A 27,862-nucleotide genomic window follows, 5' to 3' on the forward strand; every position below is an offset into this window, starting at 1 on the left:
AAGATATTTTGGGCGGTAGAACCGCTTGTGTAAAAACATCATTGTTCTTTAGAACATGTCATTCTGAAGAGAGCTGGTTAAAAACCAATTAAGAAATCAAGGGTCAAAAAGTGAGAGAGGGGCTTCCCTGGTAGTCCAATGGTTAAGACTCTGTGCTTCCACTGCAGAGGGCACAGGTTCGATCCATGGTTGGGGAACTAAGATCCAACATGATGTGTGGTATAGCCAAAAAAAAATTAAAAATTTTTTAAAAAGTGAGAAATACCAACTTTGGGCAGCATCTTTAAAAAAAGTTTTTTTTCATGATTCAATTTTTTACTTGAAATATTTTATTTCTGTGGAAAGCAGATGGGGATTCATGGAAATACCACAATAAAATACTAAACCAAGAAAAGTTCACCCATCCTTCAAGACTCAGCTCAGGTTCTACCTCTTCCAAGAAGCTTTCCCAGAAATTTTCAGATCTCTCGCCTTCCCCTAGACTATGCTGGTTCTAAGCATTCATCCCGGGCTTAAACACAAAATAAAATTCAAGGCTGCTCCTGAAGTCCTGAAAATCACCTTCGTGACTCTTTTCTGTGTATGCATCAGGTCCCCAATAACAATGCCTTATTCACTTTCATTGAAGGTTCTTTATCCTTTCCCAAAGTTGGATTAAATTCGTCTCACTATCCCCTGAATGCCTAGGTCATAAAATATTGTATATAAAAATTTATCCAAATTATCAGAAAGGGAGTGTAAAAAAAACACCTTTTAAAATCACACTCCACCCAAATAAAATACTTAGGAATAAACCTGACCAAGGAGGTGAAAGACTTATAGGCTGAAACTATACAACATTAATAAAGCAAACATTAGATAATTGAAATAAATGGAAAGATAGGCCATGCTCTTGGATTGGGAGAGTTAATATTGGTAAAACACAATAATACCCAAAGCAATCTACAGATTTAATGCAATCCCTCTCAAATTGCCACTGATATTTTTCACCAAACTAGAACAAATAATCCTAAAATTCATATGAAACCATATCTGAAACCAAGAGTCCCAGAACTGCCAAAGCAATCCTGAAGAAAAAGAACAAAACATTGAGGTATAATCCTCCTAGACTTTAACAATACTACAAAGCTACAGTAATCAAAACAGCCTGGTATTGGCATAAAAACAGACATATAGATCAATGGATCAGAAAATAGAGCCCAAAAATAAACCCACATACCTACAGTCTTCAACACAGGAAACAATATTGTATGAATATTGTATATTCATACAATGGGAAAAGACAGTCTCTTCAGGCAAGCAGTGCTGGGAAAGTTGGACAGCTACAACACACCCTCTCACTATATACAAAAATAACACATGACACCGTAAAACTCCTAGAAGAGAACATACGGGAAACATTCTCTGACATAAATCGTACTTATGTTTTCTTAGGTCAGTCTCCCAAGGCAACAGAAATAAAAACAAAGAAAAGGGACCTAATCAAACTTACAAACTTTTGCACAGCAAGGAAACCATAAACAAAACGACAACCTATAGAATGGGAGAAAATATTAACAAATGATGTGACCAACAAGGGCTTAATTTTCAAAATTTACAAACAGAGCATATAACTCAACAAATGACCCAATCCCAAAATGGGCAGAAGACCTAAAAACACATTTCTCCAAAGAAGACATACAGATGACCAACAGGCACATGAAAAGATGCTCAACACTGCTAATTTATTATAAAAATGCAAATCAAAACTACAGGGAGGGGGAATTCCTTGGTGGCCCAGTGGTTAGGACTCCAAGTTCCACTGCAGTGGGCACAAATTTGATCCCTGACAGGGAACTAAGATCCTGCAAAATAAAAAAAAAAACAATGAGGTACCACCTCACACCATTCAGAATGGCCATATTTAAAAGTCTACAAATAACAAATGCTGGAGAGTGTGTGGAGAAAAAAAACACAGGACCCTCCTACACTGCTGGTGAGGCTGTAAGCTAGTGAAGTAGTCAGACACTATAAAAAACAGTAGGGAAATTCCTCGGAAAACTAAAAACAGATTTACCATATGATCCAGCAATCCTACTTCCTGGGCACATATTGGACAAAACCACAATTCAAAAGATACATGCATCCCTGTGTTCACAGCAGCGCTATACACAATAGGCAAGACGTGGAAACAACCTAAACATCCATCAACAGATGAATAGACAAAGAAGACGCAGTATATATAAACAATGGAATACTACTCAGCCATTCAAAAGAATGAACTAATGCCACTTGCAGCATCACGAATACAACTAAAGATTATCATACTAAGTGAAGTCAGAAAGAAGGATGACAAATACCATATGATATCCACTTATATATGGAATTTAAAATATGACACAAATGAACCTATCTATGAAACAAACAGAATCAGGGACAGAGAGAGAATAGACTGGTGGTTACCTAGGGGGAGGGGTTGAGGGAGGGAATGGAGTGAGAGGTTGGAGTTAGATGTAAGCTTTTATATATAGGATGGGTGAACAAGGTCCTACTTAGCTACAGCACAGAGAACTATATTCAATATCCTATGCTAAACCATAAGGGAAAAGAATATTTAAAAAAAACCATACACAGATCTCCTGCATTGGGAGGTGGATTCTTTATCATTAGTGCCATCTGGAAAGCCCCGGCATAGGATATTAAATATACACTCTGGAGAAGGGAATGGCAATCTACTCCAGTATTCTTGCCTGGAGAATTCCATGGACAGAGAAGCCTGGTGGGCTATATAGTCCACGGGGTCGCAAAGAGTCAGACATGACTGAGTGACTAACACACACACACATATATATGGAGAAAGAAGAGAGATTATTATTATTGTTATTAGTTGTAACTGAATCACTTTGCTGAACAGCATAAGGAACACAACATTGCAAATCAACTATACTTTGATTAAAAACAAACAGAAATCCGGTACTGAAAACTGTACATTCTCAGCAGAAGCAACTCCATTCAACCTCCCTCACACACTGTAAGAGACAAGACCAAGCACAGCTTCTGTCAGCTCAAGGCTGTGTCCCTAGGATGACTCAGTATCTTAAAAAGGTCTCCCTGAGAAAGCTTAATGCTGCCAAAATAATTAACTGCTTGTTGTAGCCAACACCTTTGACCTCACTTTTCTTGGAGCACTTAACCTTAGAAAAATTGCAGCTGTCAATCCTTTCTCTGACCCTTGAAATACAAATCTTTTACAGCCCAGAAATGTCTTTCTCAAGGACCTGAGTGTCATCCCTTTGAAATGTAATCGTCAAGAAGGACAGGGCCCTTGTCTACCAGTCTCTGTGGAAGGATGGGAACCTCCAATTGAGAAGCACCAATTAGCAAGCAGACACAGATGGCTTGATCACACTGACCAACTTCTCCACCTAACATCTTCAATACTTTTCCTTTAGTACACCCCAGCATTTTAAAAGGGACCCAACTTTTCTTTCAGCAGAGTTGACCTTAATTTATGCTGGAGTTTCTCTTCCCTACTGTATGAATGAACTGTGAAATCTTGCTGCCTTTAACAGGTATCTAACTGTGTTTTCTGTTGACAGTATACCACTATGGAGATACAGAAATTAATGAGTAAAAATAAACAGAATTCATGAATCTTAAGAGTCTAGCTCTAGAGGTACCATTACACTCAGAGGTTCCCTTACTTTTCAGATCCTAACTAAAGCCAGTTCAGTTCAGTCACTCAGTCGTGTCAGACTCTCTGTGACCCCATGGACTGCAGGATGCCAGGCTTCCCTGTACATCACCAACTCCCAGAGTTTACTCAAACTCAGGTCCATTGAGTCGGTGATGCCATCCAACTATCTCATCCTGTCATCCCCTTCTCCTTCCTTCAATCTTTCCCAGCATCAGGGTCTTCTCCAGTGAGTCAGTTCTTTACATCAGGCGGCCGAAGTATTGGACTTTCAGCTTCAGCATCAGTCCTTCCAATGAATATTCAGGACTGATTTCCTTTAGGATGGACTAGTTGGATCTCCCTGCTGTCCAAGAGACTCTCAAGAGTCTTCTCCAACATCACAGTTCAAAAGCATCAACTCTTTGGCACTCAGCTTTCTTTATGGTCCAACTCTTACATCCATACATGACTACTGGAAAAACCATAGCTTGACTAGACGGACCTTTGTTGGTAGAGTAATGTCTCTGCTTTTTAATATGCTGTCTAGGTTGGTCATAGCTTTCCTTCCAAGGAGTAAGCATCTTTTAATTTCACGTCTGCAGTGATTTTGGAGCCCAAGAAAATAGTCTCTCACTGTTTCCGTTGTTTCCCCGTCTATTTGCCATGAAGTGATGGGACCGGATGCCATGATCTTAGTTTTCTGAATGCTGAGCTTTAAGCCAACTTTTTCACTCTCCTCTTTCATCAAGAGGCTCTTTAGTTCTTCACTTTCTGCCATGAGGGTGGTGTCATCTGCATATCTGAGGTTATTGACATTTCTCCCGGCAGTCTTGATTCCAGCTTGTGCTTCTTCTAGCCCAGCATTTCTCATGATGTATTCTGCATATAAGTTATATAAGCAGGGTGACAATATACAGCCTTGTGTACTCCTTTACCAGTTTGGAACCAGTCTGTTTTTCCATGTCTGGTTCTAACTGTTGCTTCCTGACCTGCATACTGATTTCTCAGGATGCAGATCACGTGGTCTGGTATTCTCCTATCTTGAAAAAGTTTCCACGATTTGTTGTGATCCACATAGTCAAAGGCTTTGGCATAGTCAATAAAGCAAAAGTAGATGTTTTTCTGGAACTCTCTTGCTTTTTCGATGATCCAATAGATGTTGGCAATTTGATCTCTGGTTCCTCTGCCTTTTCTAAATCCAGCTTGAACATCTGGATGTTCATGGTTCTTATACTGTTGAAGCCTGGCTTGGAGAATTTTGAGCATTACTTTGGTAACATGTGAGATGAGTGCAATTGTGCAGTAGTTTGAACGTTCTTGAGCACTGCCTTTCTTTGGGATTTTGAAAACTGACCTTTTCCAGTCCTGTGGCCACTGCTGAGTTTTCCAGATTTGCTGGCATACTGAGTGCAGCACTTTCATAGCATCATCTTTTAAGATTTGAAATAGTTCAACTGGAATTCCATCACCTCCACTAGCTTTGTTCACAGTGATGCTTCCTAAGGCCCACTTGACTTCGCATTCCAGGATGTCTGGCTTTAGGTGAGTGATCACACCATTGTGGTTATCTGGGTCATGAAGATATTTTTTGTATAGTTCTTCTGTGTATTCTTGAACCTCTTCTTAATATCTTCTGTTAGGTCTGTCCTTTATTGTGCTCATCTTTGCATTAAATGTTCCCTTGGTATCTCTAATTTTCTTGAAGAGATCTCTAGTCTTTCCCATTCTATTGTTTCCCTCTATTTCTTTGCATTGATCGCTGAGGAAGGCTTTCTTATCTCTCCCTACTATTCTTTGGAACTCTGCATTCAAATGGGTACATCTTTCCTTTTTTTCCTTTGCCTTTGGCTTCGCTTCTTTTCTCAGCTATTTGTAAGGCCTCCTTAGACAACCAATTTGCCTTCTTGCGTTTCTTTTTCTTGGGGATTGTCTTGATCACTGCCTCTTGTACAATGTCACGAACCTCCGTCCATAGTTCTTTAGGCACACTATCAGATCTAATCCCTTGAATCTATTTGTCACTTCCACTGTATAATTGTAAGGGATTTGATTTAGGTCATACCTGAATGGTCTAGTGGTTTTCCCTACTTTCTTCAATTTAAGTCTGAATTTGGCAATAAGGAGTTCATGATCTGAGCCACAGTCAGCTCCCGGTCTTGTTTTTGCTGACTGAATAGAGCTTCTCCATCTTCAGCTGCAAAGAATATAGTCAGTCTAATTTTGGTATTGACCACCTGGTGTTGTCCCGTGTAGAGTCTTCTCTTCTGTTGTTGAATGAGGGTGTTTGCTATCATCAGTGCATTCTCTTGGCAAAACCGTTAGCCTTTGACCTGCTTCGTTTTGTACTTCAAGGCCAAATTTACCTGTTACTCCGTACCTCCTGACTTCCTACCTTTGCATTCCAGCCCCCTTTAATGAAAAGGACATCTTTCTGGGGTGTTAGTTCTAGAAGGTCTTGTAGATCTTCATAGAACCATTCAACTTCAGTTTCTTCAGCATTACTGGTCAGGGTGTAGACCTAGATTACTGTAATATTGAATGATTTGCCTTGGAAAGAAACAGAGATCATTCTGTCGTTTTTGAGACCGCATCCAAGTACTGCATTTCAGAGTCTTGTTGACTATAACGGCTACTCCATTTCTTCTAAGGGATTCTTGCCCACGGTAGTAGATGTAACTGATGGTCATCTGAGTTAAATTCACCCATTCCGGTCCATTTTAGTTCACTGATTCCTAAAATGTTGATGTTCACTCTTGCCATCCCCTGTTTGTCTACTTCCATTTGCCTCAATTCATGGACCTAACTTTCCAGGTTCCTATGCAATACTTCTCTTTACAGCATCAGACTTTACTTCCATCACCAGTCACATCCACAAGTGGGTGTTGTTTTTGCTTTGGCTCTGTCTCTTCATTCTATCTGGAGTTATTTCTCCACTGATCTCCCATAGCATATTGAGCACCTACTGACCTGGGGAGTTCATCTTTCAGTGTCCTATCTTTTTGCCTTTTCATACTGTTCATGGGGTTCCCAAGGCAAGAATACTGAAGTGCTTTGCCATTCCCTCCTCCAGTGGACCACGTTTTGTCAGAATTCTCCCTCATGACCCATCCATCTTGGGTGGCCCTCCACGGCATGGCTCATAGTTTCATTGGGTTAGACAAGGCTGTGGTCCATGTGATCAGTTAGGTTAAGTTTTCTGTGATTGTGATTTTCATTCTGTCTGCCCTCGGATGGATAAGGATAAGGAGCTTATGGAAGCTTCCTGATGGGAGAGACTGCCTGAGGGGGAAACTGGGTCTTGTTCTGATGGGTGGGGCCATGCTCAGTAAATTTTTAATCCAACTTTCTATTGATGGGCAGGGCTTTCTTACCTCCCTGTTGTTAGACCTGAGGTGGAGTTAATGAAGATAATGGCAACCTCCTTCAAAAGGTCCCATGCAAGCACTGCCACACTCAGTGCCCCCGACCCTGCCGCAGGCCACCATCAACCCACACCTCCGCTAGAGACTCCTGGACACTCACGGGCAAGTCTGGGTCAGTCTCTTGTGGGGTCACTGCTCCTTTCTCCTGGGTCCTGGTGCTCACAAGGTTCTGTTTGTGCCCTCCAAGAGTCCGTTTCCCCAGTCCTGTGTAAGTTCTAGCAGTTCTATGGTGGGGTTGATGGTGACCTCCTCCAAGAGGACTTATGCCATACCCAGGTCTACTGTACCCAGAGCCCCTGCCCTGGCAGCAGGCCACTGCTGACCCGTACCTTCCCAGGAGAGACACAGTCACAGTTCTGGCTCAGTCTCTGTGGGGTCTCTGGGTCCTGGTACTCACAAGGTTTGTTTGAGCCCTCTGAGACTCTCTGGCGGTTAAGGGTTTTGATTCTAAACTCTATTTCGCCCCTCCTACCATCTTGCTGGGGCTTCTCCTTTGTCCTTGGATGTGGGATATCTTTTTTTGGTGTGATCCAACATTCTCCAGCGACAGTTGTTCAGCAACTCGCTGCTGAACAACTAAAGCCAGTTACTCAAATAATGAGGCAAGCTTGTGAGGGGGATAATTTACATTTCTAAAAGGATAAAAGTAAATCATTCCTCCAGAGTTTCTGGTAATCCTTGTGTTTTGTGCAGGCTGTGGATGTGGCACATTTTAAGGAAAAAAGACACCAGATTTTGTTTCAGCTAGTAGTCATTGCTTTGCCTTACTAATCATTGTTCTAACTTCACAAAATGCCTCCTTCTCAGAGTCCTAAAGCCTTGTGTCTTCCCACTGCCACTCTCAAACGTGATCATCTACATCCTAAGGTCTTTCATAAAGAAAGAAATGAGGGAGAGGGAGCTGCTGTTCCCAGCTCCCCCCAGTTTTAATCTGTGGTTGAAACACAGATGATTGCCTTCATCTGTTATTTTTCAGCACTAACAGAGCCTTCTGCAATGACAGAAATGTTCTAAATCTGCACTACGCAATATGGTAGTTACTATCAAGCATTTGAAATGTGGCTAGTGCGACTGAGGGATTTTTAATTTTATTTAATTGTAATTTAAATTAAAAATGAAATGCCCACTTGTGGCTACCACACTGAACAGTTCTAGACCTTAGGGCTGTAGAACCTACTAGTACACCATGGCACTAACCTCAGAGTCTCTCTTGGGAGATGTTAGATGACATAGAAAATGATTTTTTGGAGCTGCTCTGGTTAAACTGGGAACTGCAGAACTGATTTCTGTCACGTTACTGTAGCTGGGCTCATTCTTATACAAATAGCTGGGCAAAAAATTAGCATACTGCTTTTTAGCTCCCTTACTGGGCTTCCTTAGTAACTCAGAAGGTTAAGAATCTGCCTGCAGTGCGGAGACCTGGGTTTGATTCCTGGGTTGGCAAGATCCCCTGGAGAAGGGAATGACTATCCAGTCTGGTATTCTTGCCTAGAGAATTCCATGGACAGAGGAGACTAGTGGGCTATAGTCATTGGGGTCACAAAGAGTTGGACATGACTGAGCAACTAACACTTTCACCTCACTAATTAGGGGGTCCTTGGACCATAAAAACTTGGGTGAGGGAGGCTGGGGAGTTAGTAGAATGACATGGGCAAGAAGCCTCTATTTATTAGAGTATGAATCCAAAGTCTTCTAACTCCAGAAAGGCACACAAATTTCTGGAGTCAGACAGACTTGGGCTGAGTTTCAGCTAAAGGCTGTCATTTTCAGCTCTGTGATGCTAAACAAATTATGTAACCCTCCTCCTTATTTACAGTTCTCCTTTGTAAATAGAATATTACTTTTTCAGTTATAGTAAAGATTAAATAAGTAATAAGTAAAAAACAAATGGAATGGGGGAGGTGAAGAGAAGAAGCCTGCATATATCTCTCTTATTTGGATCTTGTTTCAACAAACTGTTAGAAAAAAAAAGATTTGTGTGTGTACACACACACACAATAAATAACAAGAAAATTTAAACACTGAATGGTTATTTTATGATAATAAGAATATTTAGGTGTGATAATAATAATGTGGTTACGTTTTTTAAAGGAGTTCTTCTATTTTAGAGATACACACTAAAATATTGAAGGCTGAAATGATAACTAGAATTTGCTTCAATATAATCCAGTTTTGGGGGGACCAGAGGGGACAAGGAGCCATGAATTTAATAACTGCTGAAACAGGGTGATGGGAACCATAATGGCTCAACCATCTCTTCTTCTGAATATGTTTGAAATGTTCCATATTAAGTTTTTTGAAAAATACTAATTACAACAGTGAACACAACAGTGGCTGATCCTGTGTGGCTCCAGAGCCCAATGCTCTTTGCAAGACATCTTATTCCTCCTTACCATTGAGTTTTAAAACCTCTCACACTCTGCATGTTCTCAGTTTGCTTCCCAAACAGTAAGTTTATTTGTTTTGCTTTTTCATTTCAAGGAAAAAGAAAGAACAGATTGTCTTGACATTTGGAATGATGATTTTTTACTTATTTCAGTATCAACTACGGCAAACCCATAAGCCCAGGGTATCTGCTCAGTCGTTAATGACTGGAGCCATTAATTCAAAATACAAATAAAAATAAAATGAGTCGAATTTTTACATCTTTTGGTTTATTATTTAAAGATAATTTAACTGTAATTCTGTGGTTTAAAAAATTTTTTCCCTATAGTTAAGCCTATGCTGTACTTGCCCCAAAGTGTTTCTCTTTCTAGGTCTCAAAAGATTCAAAATGATCTGAGGCTTCCCTGGTGGCTCAGTGGTTAAGAATCCACCTGCCAACGAAGGAGACATAGGTTTGATCCCTGGGCCAGGAAGATCCCACATAGTGCAGAGCAACTAAGCCCGTGCACCACAACTATTAAGCCTGCAGTCTAGAGCCTGGAATTTTAACTACTGAAGCCTTTGCACCCTACAGCCCGTGCTCCACAAGTGAAGCCATCGCAAAGAGAAGCCTGCACACTGAAACTAGAGAGTAGCTCCCACTAGTCGCAACTAGAGAAAAACGCATGCAGCAACGAAGACCCAGCACAGCCAAAAATAAATAAATTTTAACAAGATTGGGCAGAGAGGATTCATACATGGTAAACTGACCAAAGTAAAGAATTCATACTCAAATCACAAACAAAACAAATTCAGACTCAGTAGTATGCTTTCAGGAAAATGCCAAATCCAAGTATCTCCTATACAATTACTTATTTTTCTTTCAAGTACATATCCTTTTGTAAACTCAAGTGTACTTAAAAAGAAAACCTTATTTCACTAGGATAAACAAAAACTAGTATCATTTGCTATAACTATATGGTAACTATAAAAATATAATGAAAACAATGCTATTAAATATATTTTTAACTTAAAAACAGCGTACAATCTTAGATGTTTCATATTTCTTGACACTTCTCTGTCCTCTGCTTCTTATATCCTAAAGACTCAAGATTCTAAATCACCAAGCCAAAACATGAAATACAGTAAGGACAAATAAAAGAGTAAATAAAATCACCTATCAAGGCGGACTTGAACTGCTCTCAAAGGAGAGGGGAACATTAAGAAGCAGGGTTTTCTCTAGGTAAAGATAAAAAGGACCACATCATCAGGGTAAGGTAATAAAAGGAACATTTCATAGGTATGGAGGAGGGAAGGGGTGAAGAAAATGTAACTAGTTCTCCAGGAGAACCCAAATTAACATGACCTAGATGGTACAAAAAAAGAAAAGAAGAGCCTGAAACTCTAGAGGTGGTTCCCCAGGCACCTGGCAATAATAAATTCTTTTTGGAGAAAAACTCTCCTCCTTGGCCACAAAAAATGTCCACAGTTTCTCAAGATTAATGGACAGTAAAGAAAAAATAACCACAAGGCAGGAGGAACAAGATGCAAAAACTACAGCAGACAGCACAATCAGCCCCAAATGATTTTAGATGACATTATCAAAGATTATATAACAATTATGCTTACTATGTTTAAATAAATGGTAGACTATATTTCAAGAAAAGCTTGAAAATATCTTCAGTAAACACAAAACTATAGATTTGAAAAAGAACCATTTTCTAATAACAAAGTTATAATACTTGAAATTTTAAAAATCAGTGTTCAGATACACCAAATAAAGCTAAAGTGAAACTTAGTGAGCTGGATGATAGGTATAAAGAAATTATCTGAACTGCAATATGGACAGACAAACAGATGGAAAATGAGAGGTTAAGAAATACGGAGGATAGAGTGAGAAGGACAAAGAAGAGGATAGATAAAAAATGTGACGAGATAATGGCTGACAGTGTTCTTAGAACAGACCCCAATCCACAGACTCAAAAACCCTAGTAACTCCCATGGGGAATAAAGAAGAAGAATTCTACACCTAAACACAATATAACGGAACCTGCAAAACAACTAAAAAAAGACTATAAGAGTATCTGAAAGAAAAAAAAAAGCTTATATTTAACACAGCAATAGTCATGTCTTAATCTGACTTCTCAAAACCAACAATGGAAGACAGAAGCCAACAGACTGATATTTTAAACATGCTAAAAAATAACCTAGAATTCTATGCTCAGGGAAAATACCTTTCAAAAATGAAAACGAAATAGGTATTTTCAAGAAACAAAAACAGAGCAGCAGACTTATGTCAAAGTAAATTCTAAAGCAGTGGTTCTCAACCAGGAATGATTTTGCCCCTCAACAACATCTGACAACATCTTGGGGACATTTGGGTTCTCAGAACTGGGTGGAGGGGTTGGTACTGACATCTAGTGGGCAGAGACCACGGGTGCTGCTAAATATCCCACAATGCACAGTCTCCCACAACAAAGAACTGTCCAGCCCCAAATGTCCACAGTCCTGAGGCTTTTCTAAAGCAAATACTTAAAAGTAATCTCAAGTGGAAGCTGAGGCATGTAAGAGGGAACGAGGAGCAAAGAAAGTGATAAATATGTGGGAAAAAAACGATGAATACATAAAATAATTATGTTTTATGTGACTAAAATAAAGTAGGAGAATAAATGGGAAATAAATGTTCTGAAGTTACTGGACTATCTGAGAGGAAAAGTATTAATTAACTTTGGGCTTTACTAAGTAGGCATGCTGTAATTAAGAATAATCGCTAAAAAACCAGTAGTGAGTTTATGTATACTTCAAATTAATACAAGTGATGGCAGGATGGAGTGAGAACAAATAACTCAAAAGAAGACAAGAAAGGAGAGAAAAAGAAACATGGAACCTGTGGGTCGAAAAGTACAAAATAAGATAGTAGATCTAAATATGTATCAGTAATTATGTCAACCGTATACGGATCAAAGCTCTGTTAAAAGTCTAGTAGGGACTTTCAGTAAAAAGTCCAGTGGTGGTCCAGTGGTAAAGAATCTGCCTACTAGTGCAGGAGATACGGCTTCAATCCCTGGTCTGGGAAGATTCCATGTGCCCATGTGCCACAACTTCTGAGCCTGCCAGCTCCAACTATTGAGCCCACAAGCCTGTGTTGCACAAAAAGAGAAGCCACTGCAATGAGAAGCCCCTGCACCACAATGAAGACCCAGTACAACCAAAAATAAATAAATAAAAAATTTTAAGTCTAAGACACTACAATGGAATACTACTCAGTCATAAAAAAGAAAGGACTCTTGTCAGCTGGGACAACATGGATGGATCTTGAGGGCATTATATTAGGTGAAATAAGTCAGACACAGAAAGACAAAAACCACATGACCTCACTTACATGTGGAATAAAAACAACACCACTACCAAGCTCACAGAGATTAGACTGGTGTCTGCCAGAGGCAGGGGATGAGCAAAATGGGCTAAAGGGGGTCAAAAGATACAGACTTCCAGTTAAAAAATAGCTTAGTCACAGGAAGCAATTTACAGCATGGTGACTATAGTTAATAATACTGTATTGCCTATTTTAAAACTGCTGAGAGAATAAAATTTAAAACTCATCACAAGGAAAAGAATTTTTGAAACTGTACAGTAAGGGACGTTAACTGGACATATTGTATTGATCATTTCCCCATGCACACAGATATTAAATCCTTATATTGTACACATGAAATTAGTACAGTGTTACAAACCACAATGAGGTACTGCACATATTCACCAGAATGGTTGCAACTTAAGGAAATAATACCAATTTGGGGCATTTAAGTGGATCAACAGTGTTCTCATAAACTTCAGATGGTGTTGTCAATTGGTATAAGAAGTTTATAAAACGGTTTGCAGTATCTACTATAACTAAATATCTGCATACCAACTCATGTGCAGCACAGACATGTATAAGTGTGCTCATTAAGCATAATTTACAATACCTAAAAACTGAGGGGAAAAAAGTCTAGGAGGGTATATCTTTTTTTTTTTAATCCAATTATATAGCATTAACAAGATATACCTAAAACCTAATTTAAAGACACAGAAAGACTGAAAGTAGAGATGCAGGAAAAAAGATTGCCATTAAGATACTAAACTCAAATTAGTATCAAATTAGACTTTGAGGTAAAAGTATTTCTAGAAATAAAGACATGAAAGGGACAATTCTCCAGGAATATACAATTTTTAAATCTACATTCATTTAATAACAGCCTCATAGCACACTTTCAATCACAATACACAATTACAAGGGAAGATTAAATGCAATGCTCTCAAATCAAAGAACAGACAAAAAGTGATAAAGCCATACAAGATTTAACAACACAACCTAAGCTGACCTAATAAATATATAGAACTCTGCATTCAAATGCAGAATATACCTTCTTTTCAAAAGCACACTAAACATTTTTTAAAGCTTACCATGGATTATGTGATAGCAAAGTTGTACTGCAAATTAGTTTCTGAATTATTAATTTTGTGAGCAAAATCACATTCTATTACTTCACTAGAAGATGTATCAAGAAACCATAGAATTGCTTCTCAAGAAAAAAAACAGGTAATTCCCTGGTGGTCTAATGATTAGGACTCAGCACTTGCACTGCCAAGGCCTGGGTTCAATCCCTGATCGGGGAACTAAGATCTCACAAGCCAAGCCACGTAGCTACCCCCCCCCAAAAAAAATGGGGTACTCCAAATTATATCATTACTTAGCAAAATGCACTCAACATGAAAATTTTGAAATACAAACTCAGTTTTTGTTTTTGTGTTTTTTCGTCTGACTACACAGACAAAAATGCTGTATCTTAGTTTCCTGACCAGGGACTGAACCTGTACCCTTGACAGTGGAAGCAAGGCGTCCTAACCACTGAATCACCAAGGAATTCCTGGTGAAACTCAGTATTTTTTTTTTTTTTTAATGAATTCAACCAAGTTGGAGTCTTAACCCTAAGGACAGAAACTTGCTGGTCATGGTTCCTCTAAATAGTTGTGTATGATATAATGTACTGAGTTTTCTTCTAAGGTGTAACTGTTGTTCTTAGTCCTCTTACTACAAAAACCTCTTTCATCAACAGAAAATGCTATTGTGTGTACTCATATTTCCTTTGAAAAGCTCACATATACTCAAGACCTCTTGGGTTTCCAACATTTGGATATTTTCAGTGACCTCACCAAGTCTATCTTAACACATTACAATAACTATCTTGCTACTACTATACTCCAGATATAGATCAGAACATGTTGTTCTGATAGAATGTTCTATTCTGGGGAACATTAATTTCTTACCATAGACTGTTAAGCAAGATTTCTCATGTTAAAGTCCCTCCATATATACTGATTAACTTAAATTATGAACCTCTGGTCTATTAGTTCAGTCATATTACTTTACATAATTTTGGACTGTAATCCAACAGTTCTATAGGCCAAGTCCAGAGTATTATTAACACTATAGACAGTTGTTATGATAAAATGATGTATCTAAATTATCCTAAAATGTCTACTATAGGTAAAATTTTATTTTAGCATATTTGTAACTTATATCTAGTCTCACATTCCACTGAAGAAATTAGCTAGTCCTTATACATTTTCTAATACTTTCTGAAGCCAAGAGTCACCCCTTATAACAAAATCTTATTTTACACTGTGCAAAATGGATTTTCTCAGATGAGAAAATCCGAGCTGTTCATAACTCTTAATCTGCTTTCAAAATGAAAGAATACAAGTGAACCAGTTTCTTACACACATATAAAAAGAAAAAGAAAAAGATTAGACTTAAGTGCAAGATATGAAACCATAAAACTTCTACAGGGAAAGAGACAGTAGAAGTTGGACACTGGTCTTAGTAATATTTTTCTGGATCTGTTTCCTCAAACAAGGGCAACAAAAGCAAAAATAAACAAATGGTACTACATCAAGCTTCAATACTTTAGCACAGTGAAAGATAATTTCAACAACAAAAAAAGGCAACCTACTAAATGGGAGGAGATATTTGCAAATGATACATCCAATAAGAGGTTAATATCCAAAATACAAAAAGAACTCAAACAACTCAATACCAAAACACCCCAAACAATCCAAATGTTAAAATAGGCAGAAGACCAGAATAGACATTTTTCTACAAAAGACATACACATGGCCAACAGACACATGAAAAGATGCTCAATATCACTTATCTCTACTAGCGAAATGCAAACCAAAACCACAATGAGCTATCACCTCACATCTGTCAGAATGGCTATCATCAAAAAGACAACAAATAACAAGTATTGGCAAGGATGTGAGGAAAAGGGAAATCTTCATGCACTGTTGAGAATGTAAATTAGTCCAAACACAATGGAAAGCAGTATAGTGATTTCTCAAAAAATTAAAAATAGAACTACCATACGACCCAGCAATTCCACTTCCGGGTATTTACCAAAAAACCCAAAACACTAGTTCCAAAAGATATACATGTACTTCCCTGGTGGTCCAGTGGTTAAGAATCTACCTGCCACTGCAGGGCTCACAGGTTCGATCATTGGTGGGGGAAGATTCCACATGCTGCAGGGCAACTAAGCCCATGTGCCACAAATACCGAAGCCTAAGCACTCTAGAGCCCATGCTCCACAAAAAGAAAAGTCACTGCAATGAGAAGCTCATGTACTGCAAGGAAAAGTAGCCCCCACTCACCACAGCTAGAGAAAACCAGAGCACAGCAACAAAGACCCAGCACAGTCCAAAAGTAAATTAAAAGATATATGCACCTCTATGTGAATGGCAGCATTATTTACAATAGCGAAGATACGGAAGCAACGTAAGTGTCCTTCAATAAATGAATGGATAAAGATGATGAACAACTGAATATTACTCAGTCATAAAAAAGAAGGAAATCTTGTGATTTCCAACAACATGGAAAAGACCCTAATGCTGGGAGATTGAAGGCAGGAGAAGGGGACAACAGAGGATGAAATGGTTGGATGGCATCACCAACTCAATGGACATGAGTCTGAGTAAGCTTCGGGAGTTGGTGATGGACAGGGAAGCCTGGCGTGCTGCAGTCCATGGGGTCACAAAGACTCAGACACGACTGAGTGACTGAACTGAACTGGATGTATCTAGAGGGTATTGCTGCTTCTGCTGCTGCTTAGTCGCTTCAGTCATGTCCAACTCTGTGCGAACCCATGGACTGTAGCCCTCCAGGCTCCTCTGTCCATGGGATTCTCCAGGCAAGAACACTGGAGTGGGTTGCCATTTCCTCCTCCATCTAGAGGGTATTATGCTATGTGAAATAAGTGGGATAGAGAAAAACAAATACTATAAAGTTTTACTTATATATGGAATCTATTTTTTAAAAATGAACAAACAAAAGATATAGACTCACATATACACAGAACAAACAGATTTTCCAGAAAGGAAGGGAATGAAGGTTGGGCGAAATAAGTGAAGGGGATCAAGAGGTACAAACTTCCAGTTGTAAAATCATCTGATCACACTACCTGATACAGAAAAAGCATCTGAAGCATCTGACAGATCTAATATCATTTCATAGGAGAAAAAAAAAAAATCTCAGAAGACTTAGAAGGGAACCTTCTCAAACTCACAAACAGGATCTATAAAAAACGTACACAGCTAATGTCAGATTTAATGATAAAAAAATGAATGCTTTCCCTTTGAAACTGGGAAAAGAAAGGATGTCCACTTCATCACTCTATTCAAGATAATTCTGTAAGCGCTAGCCGTTACAATAACCCAAGAAAAAGAAACAAAATGCATACAGATTGGAAAACAAGAAATAAACCCAACTCTATCTGCAGATGACACTACTAAACACACAAAATCCTAAGGACTATTAAAAACAAATGAAAAACACCAAAATCATCCCTCCTACAGTAAGTGTGTTCAGCAATGTTGCAAAGCTTAAGATCAAGAACCAAAATCAACTGGACTTCTATGTCCTTACAATAACTGAAATCTAAAATTAATACAATATCACCTACAATAGCTCTAAAGAAAATATGCAATATTATGTACAACTGCTCCAAGGAAAATAAAATACTAAGCTGTAAGACTAACGAAACAGATATGGGAATAAGATGTCAGTACTCCCCAATTGATCTACATGTTCAGACACAGACAAGCTTCTTCTAAAATCTGTAAGGAAAAGGACCTAAAATAGCCAAAACAATTTTGAAAAAGAATAAAATGGGAGGAATCATCTTCCCAATGTTAAGGCTTACTATGCACGGTACACAAGACAGTGCGGCACTGACAGAGGGACAGACATATAGATCAATGGAATGTAACAGAGAGCTCAGAAACAGACAAATATCCCGAAATGATTTTGGACAAAAGGGCAAAAGCAATTCAATGGAGGAGGGGTACTCTTTTCAACAAATGGTGCTATAGCAATTGTGCATACATAGGCAAGCACAAAACAAATCCCACAAGTTTATACAAAAATTACCTTAAAATGAATCATGGACTTAAATGTGAAATATAATACTATAAAACTTTAGGAGGAAATGGGGGTAAAGTCTTTGAAATTTAGGACTAAGCAAAGAGTTCTTAGATAAAGTCCGCACAGTCCATAAAAAGAAAAATTTATAAACTGGACCTAATCAAAATTTAAAACTTTCAGCTCTGTGAAAGACCCTATTAAGCAAATGAGAAAGGAAAATTATCCTTCTAGTCCCCATACCATCCATACCGGAAACACCTAAATAAACTTAGATTTCTAACTCTCTATAGAAGAATCTTTCTTTCCTGAAAAGTAAAATCCAGATGACCAAGAACATCCAAGACATTAGATAGAGAACCTCCAGGTAAGAAAGGATTACCAAAACCACTGATGTGCGCGTGTACGCACACACTCTTAGCTTATCCCTGGAAAAACCCTTGGGTCAAGTTCTCATGTCAAAAATATGAATGGAATGAAAATCAATCTGTTTTAAAAGTGTTCTGGAGCCAAGCTTATTTGGAATTTCTTAAATTAGCCTCATTTATCCTCATCCATTGCCTGGAGCCAACAAACAACTGTGGTGATTATAAAGTCTGCAGTTGTAACAGACACCATGATACAACAGCCAGATCCCATTTCTCTGGTAAAAAACTTATTCTCCAGCTACTGGAGGACAGCTGCTGACAGGGGTCAGCCCTCTATGGAAATACCCTGGCTGATTAGAGTCACCTTGCCTGAGGTCACACATACCCCTTCCCAGATCAGTCAAGACACAATGCCTGGTGCATGCAGGAATAAAAAGGCCTGGCTGGTTCCTTATCCCAATTCTGAAGCGCAATCTGAGCTTCAAAGATCCCCACTGAGGTTCTCAGTGAGACTGAATCAAAGTCCAACTTTTCCCTCTGCCCAATCCTGCTTCCTTCTACTTCTTTCTTTCCCTTCCACAGGTGGTAATCCCAAAAGTCTTCCTAATAAACTTCCTGCCTGCTAATGTCCATTGCACTGTCTGCTACCCAGGAAACCCAAGCTGTGTGGGAAGTCAAACTGCTGGAATTCAAATTATATCTCTAGCCTTTAATAGTTGTACGAACCTCTAAAATGGGGATTATAAAACCACAATAGGTTGATAAGAGGTTTGAAGGTGTTAAAACATGTTTAGAATACACGAGGCACACAGTAGATACTCAATGCTTGTTAGCTGTTTGTCACTGTTTTCCCCATTCACACATGGTTAAAGTACACAAATTTCTCTACCGTATGAGAATTCTCTACAGCATGCTGCCGCTGCTGCTAAATCGCTTCAGTCGTGTCCGACTCTGTGCGACCCCATAGACAGCAGCCCACCAGGCTCCCCCATCCCTGGGATTCTCCAGGCAAGAACACCGGAGTGGGTTGCCATTTCCTTCTCCAATGTATGAAAGTGAAAAGGGAAAGTGAAGTTGCTCAGTCGTTTCCGACTCTTAGCGACCCCATGGTCTGCAGCCTAACCAGGCTCCTCCATCCATGGGATTTTCCAGGCAAGAGTACTACAGCATGAGAATCACTGAAATTTATGAGGTGAAAAAGACCTTAGAAATCACCACATATGATGCCTTAATTTACAGGTGCTGAACATCAAGTATAAATAAGTTGACTCAAGCCAATGTTCCAGAGTCACTAAATGACAAAACCAGGATTCAAACCAGGTCTTAAACAAGGCTGCTTCTCAACTTATGTATATATTGTAATTAAATGAAACTGATCAAGTGCTGAGCCCTTCCCCTTCACCTTTTTGCCATAAATGAACCTATGTTCTCCTCTGGAGAACACCAGCTCTCTCCTTATCAGTTCAGTTAAGTTCAGTTGCTGAGTCGTATCCGACATTTTGTGACCTCATGGACTGCAGGAAGCCAGGCTTCCCTGTCCATCACCAACTCCCGGAGTTTACTCAAACTCATGTCCATTGAGTCAGTGATGCCATCCAACCATCTCATCCTCTGTCGTCCCCTTCTCCTCCTGCCTTTAATCTTTCCCAGCATCAGGGTCTTTTCCAATGAGTCAGTTCTTCACATCAAGTGGCCAGAGTACTGGAGTTTTAGTTTCAGCATCAGTCCTTCCAATGAATATTCAGGGCTGATTTCCTTTAGGACGGACTGGTTGGATCTCCTTGCTGTCCAAGGGACTCTCAGGAGTCTTTTCCAACACCACAGTTCAAAAGCATCAATTCTTCGACACTCAACTTTCTTTATAGTCCAACTCTTACATCCATACATGACTACTGGAAAAACCATAGCTTTGACTAGACAGACCTTTGTTGGTAGAGTAATGTCTCTGCTTTTTAATATGCTGTCTAGGTTGGTCATAACTTTTCTTCCAAGGAGCAAACATCTTTTAATTTCATGGCTGCAGTCACCATCTGCAGTGATTTTGGATCCTCCCAAAAGAAAGTCTCTGTTTCCACTGTTTCCCCATCTATTTGCCATGAAGTGATGGGACCGGATGCCATGATCTTTGTTTTCTGAATGCTGAGTTTTAAGCCAACTTTTTCACTCTCCTCTTCCACTTTCATCAAGAGGCTCTTTGGTTCTTCTTCGCTTTCTGCCATAAGGGTGGTGTCATCTGCCTATCTGAGGTTATTGATATTTCTCCTGGCAATCTTGATTCCAGCTTGTGCTTCATCCAGCCTGGCATTTCGCATGATGTTCTCTGCATATAAGTTAAATACACAGGGTGACAATATACAGCCTTGACATACTGCTTTCCTAATTTGGAACCAGTCTGTTGTTCCATGTCCAGTTCTAATTGTTGCTTCTTGACCTGCATACAGATTTCTCAGGATGCAGGTCACGTGGTCTCGTATTCCCATCTCTTGAAGAAGTTTCCAGTTTGTTGTGATCCACACAGTCAATGACTTTGGCATAGTCAATAAAGTAGATGTTTTTCTGGAACTCTCTTGCTTTTTCGATGATCCAACAGATGTTGGCAATTTGATCTCTGGTTCCTCTGCCTTTTCTAAAACCAGCTTGAACATCTGGAAGTTCACGGTTCACATACTGTTGAAGCCTGGCTTGGAGAATTTTGAGCATTACTTTGCTAGCATGAGATGAGGGCAATTGTGCAGTAGTTTGAACATTCTTTGGCATTGCCTTTCTTTGGGATTGGAATGAAAACTGACCTTTCCCAGTCCTGTGGCCACTGCTGAGATGTCCAGATTTGCTGGCATATTGAGTGCAGCACTTTCACAGCATCATCTTTCAGGATTTGAAATAGCTCAACTGAAATTCCATCACTTCCACTAGCTTTGTTCGTAGTGATGCTTCCTAAGGCCCACTTGACTTCGCATTCCAGGATGTCTGGCTTTAGGTGAGTGATCACACCATGGTGATTATCTGAGTCATTAAGATCTTTTTTGTATAATTCTTCTGTGTATTCTTGCCACCTCTTCTTAGTATCTTCTGCTTCTGTTAGGTTCATACCATTTCTGTCCTTTACTTTGCCCATCTTTGCATGAAATGTTCCCTTGGTATCTCTAATTTTTCTGAAGAGATCTCTAGTCTTTCCCATTCTATTGTTTTCCTCTATTTCTTTGCATTGATCACTGAGGAAGGCTTTCTAATCTCTCCTTGCTGTTCTTTGGAACTCTGCATTCAAATGGGTATTTCTTTCCTTTTTTCCTTTGCCTTTAGCATCTCTTCTTTTCTCAGCTATTTGTGAGGCCTCCTCAGACAACCATTTTGCCTTTTTGCATGTCTTTTTCTTGGGGATGGTCTTGATCACTGCCTCCTGTACAATGTCACAAACCTCCGTCCATAGTTCTTCAGGCACTCTGTCTACAAGATCTAATGCCTATTAGATCTTATATGAATCTATCTGTCACTTTCACTGTATAATAGTAAGGGATTTGATTTAGGTCATACCTGAATGATCTAGTGGTTTTCCCTATTTTCTTCAATTTAAGTCTGAATTTGGCAATAAGGAGTTCACGATCTGAGCCACAGTGAGCTCCCAGTCTTGTTTTTGCTGACTCTACAGAGCTTCTCCATCTTTCAAGCCTAAAGATAAGATGTGTATTTCCTCTGCTCTTCATTGCTACTCGCAGGCCATTGTCCCTTCAATGTTCTACCTGGAAATTCCCAACTTTGAGGTTCATAGCAGCACACTCTGCTTGTGGCAGTCACATTCCCCTCATTTCTTTAAGACTTTAGCCCCAGAATCACTCTATCCTCTCCAGTACTATTCCTGACATAATTTGTGGTGATTTCAGTACACAAAAACCAGTATCCTTCCATGCCTGGCTGGGCCTGTTTTGATTCCTCTGCTCCAATGCCCTGTCTCCTACCCTCCTCAGCCACCCACTCCCACTGTCACACCCTACAGTGTTTCTAAACAGGGAATTGGGGCAGGACAAGTCTTCCATGTTCAAGAATATCCTGCTCAATGAAAAACATTTAGCATCTCCGGCCCCTGCCCACAACTGTGAGTAGCAAACTCCACCCCTAACCCTGTGTGTATTTCCAGACATCCCAGTGAGGAAGCAGTACTGCTCCAATATGGAGAACCACTTGCCTAAACCCTATCATTACCAATAAATGCATCCCCCTATAATCTCAAATTTAAGTATCTCTCTGAGTACCACCTACTTCTACACTTCTACTTCATTAACTCTACTATTTGGACTCTCGACAATCCTTGGACTCCACAGAAACCTATAATCCACTGCATCTACTACCTTTTCCCTGCTTTCGACCCCATCAAGTCCCCACTACTTCCTTACACAGCTTAAATTTCAAGGTGCAGCATTATAATCACTGTGTCACATACACCTTCAATGTCCTTGTCTTTTCTTGCTTTAGTCTCTGGAATAAACAGCAACCTGCTAACTCACATACTCTATGCCTGTAACCGGTATACAAGTATCTGAATCTGACTGGAGAAAAAAACAAACTGAACTTAATGGTCTCACTTTAAGTTCTTGATCACTAACCTCAAGTGGACTGTTAATGCTTTCCAACAATCCTACTACATATCCCTAGTCTACTTATGTTCTCAAAATGCTTTATTTGACTGAAAAACAATTTATCAAAAGAAAACTTTCAGAATAGCTCATCCCCAGTCTACCTACCTAAGCACTGGACCACCAAGGAATTCCCACAATACAGTATTTTTTAATTAAAGTATGTTCACTATTTAGACAGAATGCTAAGGCACATTTCAACAGACTACAATACACTATAAACATAACTTTTAAGTGTACTGGGACACCAAAAACTTTGTGTGACTTGCTTTATTGCAATATCAGCTTTACTGTAGCAGTCTGGAACACAGTATTCATTAACATTGAATTTACAGTTAACAGCACTACAAGTCATACCTCAATGAAACTTATCAAACACATTTATTTTCTACACAAGGTACATCGTAACCTTCTTGCACTTAACACTTAAGCGCTAGGCTTAGAGCCCATTTTAAACAGCAAAATCACAAACAAAAAGCACAGCAATGTGAAAAACAGCAATAACTAGACCACAAAGAGAATAGTTTATAGTATGACAGCTAACATAAGATAAGGTACTGCCATTATTCGGCCCCAACTAAGAAAGTGACTCATATTTTTCACTACAACACACATGTCCACTAATAACCATAAAAGTACATATTGATTTGGGGATTACAAATAAATTTTACTAAGTAGGTAAATTTGTAAATACAGAATCCTTTAAAAATGAAAATCAACTACATTAATAGTTATTGTTACTCCTCATCTGACCTACCAGTAGCAATTTACATAGCTGACCATCACCTCATTCTTAATTTCCAAAATCCTAATCTCTCTTGATTTTTTTTTTCTGTACTGTTTTTTTACTGCTTTGGCCATCCCTCTTCAATCTCCCCAAACCCCAAATTTTGGAAGTCCCAGAATCAAATCCATTGACCTCATCTCTGACTATACTCAACCCCAGTAATCTCAAGATATTGTGGCACAAATCTCAGGTGCTCTGTTTTCCTCTTCCCTTTTTCTCTTCGTTTTCAGTTTGGATAATTTCTATTGGTCTATCTTCAAGTTCACTGATTCTTTCCTCAGTTGTGTCAAGTGTACGAATAAACCCTAAAACATACTTCATCTATGTCACAATTTTTATTTCTAGCATTTCCATTTGACTCTTGCATAGTTTCTATTCCTCTGCTGAAATTTAACTCTTGTTCATACATGTTCTCCACCTTTTCTACTAGAACCACTAATATATTATTGTTAAATTCACTATCTGATATTTCTAACAACTGAGTCACCCTGAGTCTATTGATCATTTTTACTTCTGACAGGGGATGATTTTTTTTTTGTTTTGTATATGCTTCATGTGTAAGGAGAGTAGAGACTGAGGAAACAGTATTTAGTGTGCCTAAAAATGGGCACACTACTTCTTTTTACTAGGCTTTTAGTGGAGGCGATGGGGGCGGGGATGAGTCAATCCATTCAGGAGTTGAGCGGGGTTTGGGTTCTGTTATGATTACCTTAAGTACACTTCCTGTGTTTAGTCGCTCAGTCCTGTCCAACTCTTTGCAACCCTCCTCTGTCCACGGGATTTTCTGAGGAAGAATACTGGAGTGGGTTGCCATTTCCTTCTCCAAGGAATCTTCCAGACCCAGGGATCAAATTGGCATCTCTTGTGTCTCCTGCACTGCAGGCGGATTCTTTACCTCTGAGACATTGGCTTCCCTTTAAGTGCACTACCAGCTCCAAATTCCTCTGCTGTGACCTTCTGCTTAGAGTGGGGTCTGGTTTGCCAGAGGGTTTTTCTCAATGTTCTTGCTCTACCCTCAGCTTTAGGCTTTCTCTGTACACCTGACTCAGTGTCTCTCTAAACTCTTAGCACTCCCCAAGGGTAGGGGATAGACTGCTGTTGCTTTACATGCTTGGAGGAATGGGGGCAGGTGGGGAAGTTCTCTGTTATCCTGGCCTAGTCTCAACTGACCTGTTCAAAATTGGAAAAGGAGTACGTCAAGGTTGTATACTTGTCACCCTGCTTATTTAACTTATATGCAGAATACATCATTCAAAATGCCAGGCTGGATACATCACAAGCTGGAATTAAGACTGCCAGGAGAAATATCAAAAACCTCAGATATGCAGATGATACCAATCTAATAGTAGAAAGTGAAGAGGAACTCAAGAGCCTCTTGATGAAAGTGAGAGAGTGAAAAAGCTGGCTTAAAACTCAACATTCAAAAAACTAAGATCATGGCATCCAGTCCCATCACTTCATGGCAAATAGATGGGGGGAAAAGTGGAAATAGTGACAAATTTTATTTTCTTGGGCTCCAAAAATCACTGTGGACGGTGACTGCAACCATGAAATTAAGACGCTTGCTCCTTGGAAGAAAAGATATGACAAACCTAGGCAGTGTATTAAAAACCAGACATCACATTGCAGACAAAGGTCCATATAGTGAAAGCTGTGGTTTTTCCAGTAGTCTCGTATAGATATGAAAGCTGGACTAGAAAGAAGGCTGAGCATCAAAGAATTGATGCTTTTGAATTGTGATGCTGGAGAAGATCTTGTGAGTCCCCTGGACAGCAATGAGATCAAACTAAAGGAGTCAATCCTAAAGGAAATAAACCCTGAATATTCACTGGAAGGACTGATGCTGAAGCTCCAATCCTTTGGTCACCTGATGCCAAGAGCCAGCTTATTGGAAAAGACCCTGATGCTGGGAAAGACTGAGGGCAGGAGGAGAAGGGGACAACAGAGAATGAGATGGTTGGATGGCATCACCGACATGATGGACATGAGTTTGAGTAAGCTCCAGGAGATAGTGAAGGACAGGGATGTCTGGTTCTGGTGTGCTGCAGTCCATAGGGTTGCAGACTCAGACTTGACCTAGCAACTGAACAACAAGTCTCAGTCTCAGGAAGTGAGGCTTTCTCTTAGTAGTAGGCAAACTAATGATCTGAATCTGGGAAAGTTTTCTGCCCTTCCCTCAGGGTTTATGGATTTTTTTTTTCTTTTCACTTCTCCCACCCATTATGAAAAAACTGGGTTTATTCCCTTCACCAAGTTGCTTAAAGCTTTTTTCCACAAGGATGAAGGGTCCAGGCAGGCCTGTACCACCCAGAGAGGCATTCTCTATATCCCTTGCTTCCTAATCTTTCTCATAAGGAATTCTTGTTGGAGGTCCTTAGAGAAAAGCCTAAAAGTGGGTGTTACCTACCCTTGTTTTGCAGCTCCCAAGGGGTAATTTCATGCTAGCCTACATTTAGACTTCAGCAATTCATTAGAAATTTAGCTAAATTCTCTTTTCCCCCTGTAGGAAAGCCCTACTTTCTTCCTGTGCTCTGCTACAGGTGAGCCATGCCCACATTCCACTTCTAATGCACTGAGAGAAGTTATGATTTTTTGTATATTATAGCTTATTCTTGTTTTACAGTGGGAGCAATATGCTTTCCAGCTTTCTACATCCTAAAAGGAAGCCAGAAATCACTCCGTGAGTTCAAATATTACCTATATATCTAGAACTCCTAAATTTATATTTCTTGTCTGGACTTCTCTTCTGGACTCCAGACCATATATATCCAACTACCTGCTGGACAAATCTACTTGTATGATTTGCCAAACAGATTCTAAGGTGGCCCCCATGGTGTACATGCCTTTGTGTGAGTGTTAGAGGGATCTGTAGCTTGCTTCTAACCAACAGAATAAGGCAAAGATGACGGAATGTCATTCCTGTGATTATGTCACATTTTATGGCAAAGGAATAGGGTATCACCCCCCGATTATGTTATATAAGGCTCTAACTTGCCAGCTGACTCATTCTAATTCTCTTGCTGAACTTAAAGAAGCAAGCTACCATGCTGTGCACTGCAAACTGCAGGTGACCTCTAAGAGCTGAAGGTGGACTCCAGTCAAAAAAGAAGTTCTCAGTCCTACAGCTGCAACAAAATGAATTCTGCCAACAAACTGAGCTTAAAAGTGAATTCTTCTCTGTCCTAGTCTCTGGATAAAAAGGCAGCCCTAGCCAACATCTTGATGAAGCCTGTGAAACTCTGAAACTGAAGCAGAGAACCCAACTAAGAAGTGCCTGACCCTACAGAAATTGTGAGATAATCAATACATGTTGTTTTAAGCCACTATATTTGCAGTGGTTTGTTTTGCAACACAGAAAACTAATACAGATAGTACCACAAACTTAACATGCCCAAAAGCCAAATTCCTGCAACATCTCCCCAAAAAGAAAGAAAAAAGTTCCAGTATTGTCCATCTCAATAAATGGCAACTCCATTATTAGTTATTCAAGTCAAAAACTGTAGAGTCAATCTTAACTCCTTTTTCCTTTGAACCCACATCCAATCCCAAAGCAAACACTGTTGGCTTTACAATCAAATTACACCCAGAGTCTAATTTTATCTCACCACCACCACTGCTCCCACCTTAGTCTGAGCCACAACTGTCTTTCATGCACATTTAGTGTCTTTAACAGCCTCCTAATTGGTTTTCCTACTTCCACTCCACAAAGCAGCCAGAATGATCCTATTAAAGTATCAGTCAGATTACATTTTTACTCACACCACTCCAAAGGTTCCTCATCTTACTGAGATTAAAAGGCAAAAATCTCATAGCGGTATACAAGGCCTACATTATCTGGCATTCTTCCCTCCCAACCCAACCTCTCTGCCTCACCTTGTGTCACCTGCCTCTCCCACCACAGTGGCTGCCCTGCTATTCCTTAACCATGCCAGGTGCAGTTCAGTCTCTTGAGTGTACAGTTGTTGGTTCATATAATTAAAGAGATATTACCACAGATAGGACTTCTCTGACCAGCTTATATCAGACAGCAAGTCCCCATCCCCATTAACAATCCCCTATCCCTCCTATCCTGCTCTATCAGCCTCACAGCACATATTACCAACTAATATGTTTTATTCTCTCCAATACTAGAATATATGTTCCATGAGAGCTGAAACTTTTGTTCACTGCTATATCCCCA

General features: G+C 39.6%; 1 protein-coding gene across 50 annotated transcripts in view; it reads right to left on the reverse strand.

Annotated features, from left to right (window-relative positions):
* Window positions 1-27,862, reverse strand: part of ATF1 (activating transcription factor 1) — a 65,028-nt gene that overhangs the window by 25,584 nt on the left and 11,582 nt on the right. The window lies entirely within an intron of this gene.

The sequence above is a fragment of the Giraffa tippelskirchi genome, chromosome 4 (assembly GCF_054371585.1).
Source record: "Giraffa tippelskirchi isolate mGirTip1 chromosome 4, T2T-mGirTip1v1.2.pri, whole genome shotgun sequence".
NCBI classification, from domain to species: domain Eukaryota; kingdom Metazoa; phylum Chordata; class Mammalia; order Artiodactyla; family Giraffidae; genus Giraffa; species Giraffa tippelskirchi.